Here is a 6,408-nt window from a genome sequence, read left to right as displayed (position 1 = left end):
CTTTTGCTACTGTTGCCTTTTTGAGTCTAAATTTCAGAGTGGACCAGCTGTATCCAAGGGTCATAGAGCCTTTTAAGATTAACACTTTTCATTGCAAGGTCCTAAACTGTAGTAAACTACGGCTCACTTCACAGACTTTGGAAGCATCTGCTTTATAAATTAGAGCAAACATACATCTTTTATTTCAGAAAAGTGATTTTAGATTTAATGTAATCATCTGTGTTATCATTTTTTGTTCTAGAATTTTCCTTTGTAAAGCAAAGCTTTTTAACCTCTGTCCCTTTTTCAGGTTTATCTTTTATTTTTTCCCAATAAAATATGGTCACTGTACTTGTAATAGCTGATAAAAGTATCTCTGCATCTTAAAAGGTGCTATCAGATCGATTCTTGGTGACCCTAGACTAGCGTTTCTCAACTTCAGTTGAAGTCCATGCATTTTAAAGTGGCCAAGATTGAGAAACACTGTCCTAGGCTAACACAAATTTGGGAAGATATTTTTGAAGAAGTAAGCATTAATACCAGCCTTTATTTGAATGCAAAGAAGCCTATTGGTGCAATAAATAGACTAATCTTGAAAATCTCAGTCTTCGTTCTTTGCTTCTGTAGGAAGAAATATCCTTCTGGGTTCAGCTCCAAGTGGGGAAAAAGACACTGGAAACATGGAGACTGCTTGGAAAGATGGTTTAATGGTGGACAGGATCACATGGTTTGAGTTCCTAAACAGAAAAGGGGCGAGACGCACTGAGTCCCCGGGTTTTATGTTCTCTCTGGCTTTGAACTTCCTGGGGCCCAGAAAGAGTATTCTGATTGGTTGTCAGACTCCCAGGGGGTGCAGGTCTTAGCTAGCCTTGCTGGCTGATGTAATCTTCCCAGGTGTCATGTGGTGAGTTTCTGTTGCTAGATGTGCTATTGTGTTGCAGATGATGGCCCATTGACAAAGATTGAGTTTCTGCCCCTGGCCCATTGACAAAGGGTGGGGGCAGGAAGATGGGAGCTGCTTCGTCTTTAAAACATGCTTCTCCATTTCTCATCCAGGGGAACATAATATTCTGCCTTTTTAATATTTCCCAAAATATTTCATTCCTCTAGGAAAGGGATGGGTGCTAACTTCCTACAATCCCTCCTTTTTTTTTCAAAATGTGAGTTTGGAAACATGTTCGTGGCAAAAGATTAAAATTGACCAGGTCAGGGAGGCTTGATGGGTGCTTTTAATTGTTCTAGTGCAAAGGGGAAGGCATTGATAGAGGCAATAGAAAAGGATTCCTTCAGTGGCTCCCAAAAGCTTTCAACCATGAAGGTCTAGCAGCCAGAGGAAAAGTTCTGGTAAGAATTTTACAGTATCCAATTTTCCATGCCAATTGTTTCCAGATGTTTCATGTCACTTTCTGTGAGCTTCCAGTCAGGTTTCAAGCAAGCACATGTCCCAAAACTTTTCACAGCCATGGTTTACCTTTAAATTACCGGCTGCCCATTTCCAAGGGTTGGTTACTGAACCTGCCCTAGCTCTTACTTTAGTGCATCCAGGAGTCCAAATTGAGGTTAGTCTGTGTAATCTAGACTTTTTTTTCTTTTTCTTTTAGTATTATTACACACAATGAGCCCTGGGACCAGTGGTGGGATTCTGGGGGTTCTAGGGGATTCAGCCGAACCCTTTGTTAAATTGCTGGCTCACCCCGCCCCTTGCCCCGCCCCTCCACACTACTATTTATTCCCAATAAATGGGGCAGGCGAGCCAGCAATTTAACAAATGATTCGGTGTTTTTTTGTAATTTATTGGCCCCGCAGCACACGGAACCGTTTGTTAAATTGCTGGCTTGCCCGCCCCTCGCCCTGCCCCGCCCCACCTCCCACCCACGTGGCACCAGCCTACCGTAGCCAGGGGTAGGCAATTGTGGCTCTTTTACAACCTGTGGACTTCAACTTCCAGAATTCCTGAGACAGCTTGGCTGTCTCAGGAATTCTGGGAGTTGAAGGCCACAGGTTGTAAAAGAGCCACAATTGCCCACCCCTTCCCTAGCCTGAGTTCCGCTGCCTGGGATCCACGTGGGCTGCCACGTGGTTCCCCACCGGCTCCGGACGCAAGAGAGCAGGATGGAGAAAGCAGCTTCCACTCCTTCACTCACCCTCACTCTCTGCTCTGTTGGATCGCCGGCCATTCGCTTACCCTGCCCACTCCCAATCTATTGCTGCCTCTGGAGTCTCAGCTGATGGCTAGAGGAAAAAAAAACTGCTTAAATTCTTGCCGCGGGGCTTCAAAGGGCCGCCCTATAGCCAGTGGTGCAGCCGAACCGTTTGTTAAATTGCTGGCTTGCCCCGCCCCTCCGTGGGCGAGGGGCGAGGGAGCCAGCAATTTAACAAATGGTTGGGTGTTTTTTTTGTAATTTTATTGGCCCGTGGAGTTTCAGCATAGGCTAATTAGCCCTTGCTTAGATCGGCTCCCGACCCCCAGCTGATTTGCTCTCAGCTGTTTTGCTCAGAGCTCTGCTGCTTGCTGGAGCAGATTTTTTTCCCCCTATCTATGCTGAAAAACGAAACTGAAACTGCTTTGCTGTTGCTGCAAGGTTGGAAAATTAGGCAGGCAGAATTCTTTTCTTTTTCCTCACCAAAAAAGGTAGGTGAAAACAATGGGAAATTCAGGGAAAAAGAGGAGTTCAGGATTTTAAAACACAAAAGAAAAAAAGCTCTATTTAACTAGGGAATTGTAATAATTGAGATACTATTAATTGTATATTTCTGAAAGCAGAAATGGTTAAGTTGTGGTTTGGAGGAATATATGGGGGAAATTATTTGGTTTATTATTGGTAAATATAATTAATTGATTTGTAAGAAATTGGATTGCATGGAAATAATTGGAATATTCATGTTCATATTGATTAATATACAAAAAAGGTAGTTATATAACTAATTGATTTATATTAAAATGTTGAATTTATATTAAACAACTAATATTACATAATTAACCAATGTGAGGATGGATATAAAAATAGATGACAATGGGAAGGGGTATAATATAGAATAGAAGGGAAAAATTGAATTTGATTAAGATTAGAGATGAGGATGAAGGGTAATATTGGTTTTTTACAAAAATAGATGAGGAATAAATATGGCAAAAAGGAAATATAGAAATTGTAAATTTAATTGAAATGACTAAACACTGTTTAAATTTGTGAACCGGCCAAATACTCTTTTCAAAGAAAATACATTGTATGTTTGTATGTGTGTTTCTAATTATTGTTATTTATTCATATTTATTCTCTTTTATTCTTTAAAGTTTAACAATTCATTCTTTATCTTAATATCTTTATATTTGTTTGGGGTTGGCTTTCTTCCCTTTCATCTTTTTTATTGTACAGCAATCTTTCTCCTCAAACCTACCACTTCTCTCTTTTCTTTCCTTCTTACTTTCTCTTCCTCCCCCTCTTCTTCTCCTCCCTACTTCCTCTTCCTTTCTCCTTCTCCTCCTCTCTTCCTCCCTCTCTTACCCTCCCTCCTACTCTAATTTCCCTTCCCTTCCTTCATCCCTCTCTATTGCTGTATCCTTTTATGCATATGGACTACTCAGAGGGCTGAAAAAGTTATTTTTGACTGGTCCTCGCACTTTTGACCAGTCCTCGAACTTACGACTGTCCTCACATTTTATGTTTTTGCCCTATCTTGTCACCATGGTGAAGAGAAGCAGTTGTGAAATGAGTGACATGGTTGTTAAGAATGCTAAAATGGGCATAAATGTGAGGATGGTCATAAGTGTGAGGACCGGTCAAAAGTGCGAGGCCCAGTCAGAAATGATTTTTTTCAGCCCTCTGAGTAGTCCCTATGCACATAGCCACGCCCACCCGGTCACATGATGAGCTAGCCACACCCCCAACTAAGCCACGCCCACAGAACCTGTTGTTAAAAAAATTGAATCCCACCACTGCCTGGGACTTCTACTCATGAGACCACCAGCGCAACATATCATGCTTTATTGGGCAACTGGGCAGCATCATTTGTGAGTCACAGTCAAGGCTTGAGTTTTGGATATCACTTTTTTTGCTATCTCTTCAAGTGAGGGAATTGCCTGTGGGAATTGTCCCCTCCCCCATGGAATTAGCAGGGAGATTTGACTACTTGGTCTTTTAGTGCTACAGAGCAAAAATCAACCTAGGAGAAGCTTTGTAGAGGTAAACGAAGGGAATAGTTTCAGTCTAATTCTGAATGGTGTGTCTCTCTCTGTGTGTAGTTGTGTATGCAACTACTTTTACAATACAGGCAATACAAACATTTTGGACATATTTCTCCTCCCCACCAGGTAGAAATCTAAGGTGTACATAACTTGCTGTGACAACCACTCCCAAATACAATTCTTACAATAAACTGATTACAATATAAATGAGACAAGAAAGAAAACCTTACAATGAATTTCCACCGTCCCCTGATAGTCTTTCCAGCTGTCTTCTGGGGATTGAAAAGAGTCTTTTGGTCTTTACTTGTCCATTTCAGGGTCTTTTCTTTAATGTCTGTTGGGTAGCATGCTTGGTGGTAAGGCTGGTCAGTCAGGCCTGGGAAGGTCTGCTCCACTCTGGTTGCTGTGATGACTTTCAGTGGAGGCTGGATTCAAACCCAATTCCTGGCTCAAACAGATGGATCCATGTGCTTTGCTTCCACAGTTGCAGTGTTAAGTTGGGCAATTGAGGAGGCAGAAGCAAGGTAGTGCGTGACAACAGCTCTTTATTGTAGTGTGAACTTCAACAAAGGTTACAGGCAAACAGCTCCCTTTATATACCTTGCCAGCCAGGGAGCTGACCAATCACAAATGACCCATTGTTGTTTAAATCTCCCGCCAAAACCATATACATAACACCCTTCCCCTCCCAGAAGGCACTTAGGGTGTACATCTGCATACATAATCGCGCATGTGACCAGGGCGTTCCCTACGTCTGGTTGACCTGTGTAATTCAGTCAGAGGTGTGGTGTCGAGCTGGTCGGAGGGACCTTTTGTTTCTCCCAGCTCTGCCAATGGAACCTTCTGGATTTCTTCAGGGACGTTGCTTTCCTCGACTGGGAGAAGCATCTCGCTGGGGCGGCGCTGGACACTGAAGTTCCCAGATAAGTGCCCGGATCTCATTGGGCTTGAGCTAGCTGTTGTGGAAGAGTTTGGAAGTTAGGGCTTGGACTTTGGGGTTGCGGTTCTGGTTTGGTGGCCAACCTTCTCCGGAGTTGATCAATGTGCCTTCTCCGAATCCTCCTGTCTTCCGTGTCTACAGTGTATGACTTGGGGCCTGTGCTGTCTGAAATTGTCCCAGCTACCCATAGTGGCCCATTTGCGTAGTTCCTGGTGAACACTGTTGTCCCTATCTGGAATTCCCTCAACTTCTTGTCCTCCCCCTTGAATCCGTCTGGGGAATTGTTGGGGTGTAATCGGTCCAGGATGCACTGCAGCTTCCTGCCCATCATGAGCTTGGCCGGACTGTGCCCTGTCGCTGTGCATGGTGTGGCATGCTGGACAGCTAGGAACTTATCTACCCTGGCCTGCCAATCCCCAGCGTCTAGCCATGAGAATGTGGCCCTCTTTGGCCGTTCTCACAAATCTTTCAGCCAGTCCGTTACTGGCCGGATGAAAAAGGGCAGAGAGTGCATGCCTGATGCCCAGCTCTGCCAGGTACCCCTCGAACTGGGTGGTGGTGAATTGGGGCCCGTTATCCAATACGAGTGTATCGGACAATCCATGGGTGGCAAAGAGTCTCCGAAGCACTTTTATGACCGCTTCGGAAGTTGTGGATTGCATTAGAATGATCTCGAGCTATTTTGAATAGGCATCAATGATCACTAGGAATGTTTGGCCGTGAAATGGGCCAGCGAAATCTATGTGTATCCTAGACAGGGACCCTGGAGACGTTCCCATTCCCTGACTGGTGCTGTGGGGGGATCTGGCCTGGATTCTTGGCAGGGCTGACACTTCCCCACCTACTCGGTGATGTCGTCATCCATTCGTGGCCACCACACATAACTCCTAGCTAGCCCCTTCATCCTTACGATCCCGGGGTGCCTGTCATGTAACATGCGCAAAACCTTTTCCCTTAAGCATAAGGGAACAACGACTCGATCGCCCCACAGTAAACACCCACCTTGCATAGACAATTCATTCCTCTTGGATGTGAACAATTTGAATTCCCCGCCTTCAGTCCTTCCCGGCCATCCCCTCGTGACCCAACTCATGACAGTCTTTAGAATAGAGTCCCGAGCAGACGTTCTTGCCACTTCAGCAGAAATGAGAGGTCCTGAGTCCAAAGCGTCAATGAGTAGGACTGGTGCCCCCAGAGTGGGGTCGTCTAGGATGTCCAGTAGCGGGCATCGGCTGAGGGCATTGGTGTGCCCCAAACTCAGTCTGGGCCGGTGGACAAGGCGGTAGGAATATGCAGCTAGGAAGAT

Source organism: Pituophis catenifer, unplaced genomic scaffold (assembly GCF_029215685.1).
Source record: "Pituophis catenifer annectens isolate HBS135680 unplaced genomic scaffold, rPitCat1.0.hap2 SCAF_7, whole genome shotgun sequence".
In the NCBI taxonomy this organism is placed as follows: domain Eukaryota; kingdom Metazoa; phylum Chordata; class Lepidosauria; order Squamata; family Colubridae; genus Pituophis; species Pituophis catenifer.
Note: the sequence above shows the minus strand (reverse complement) of the source record.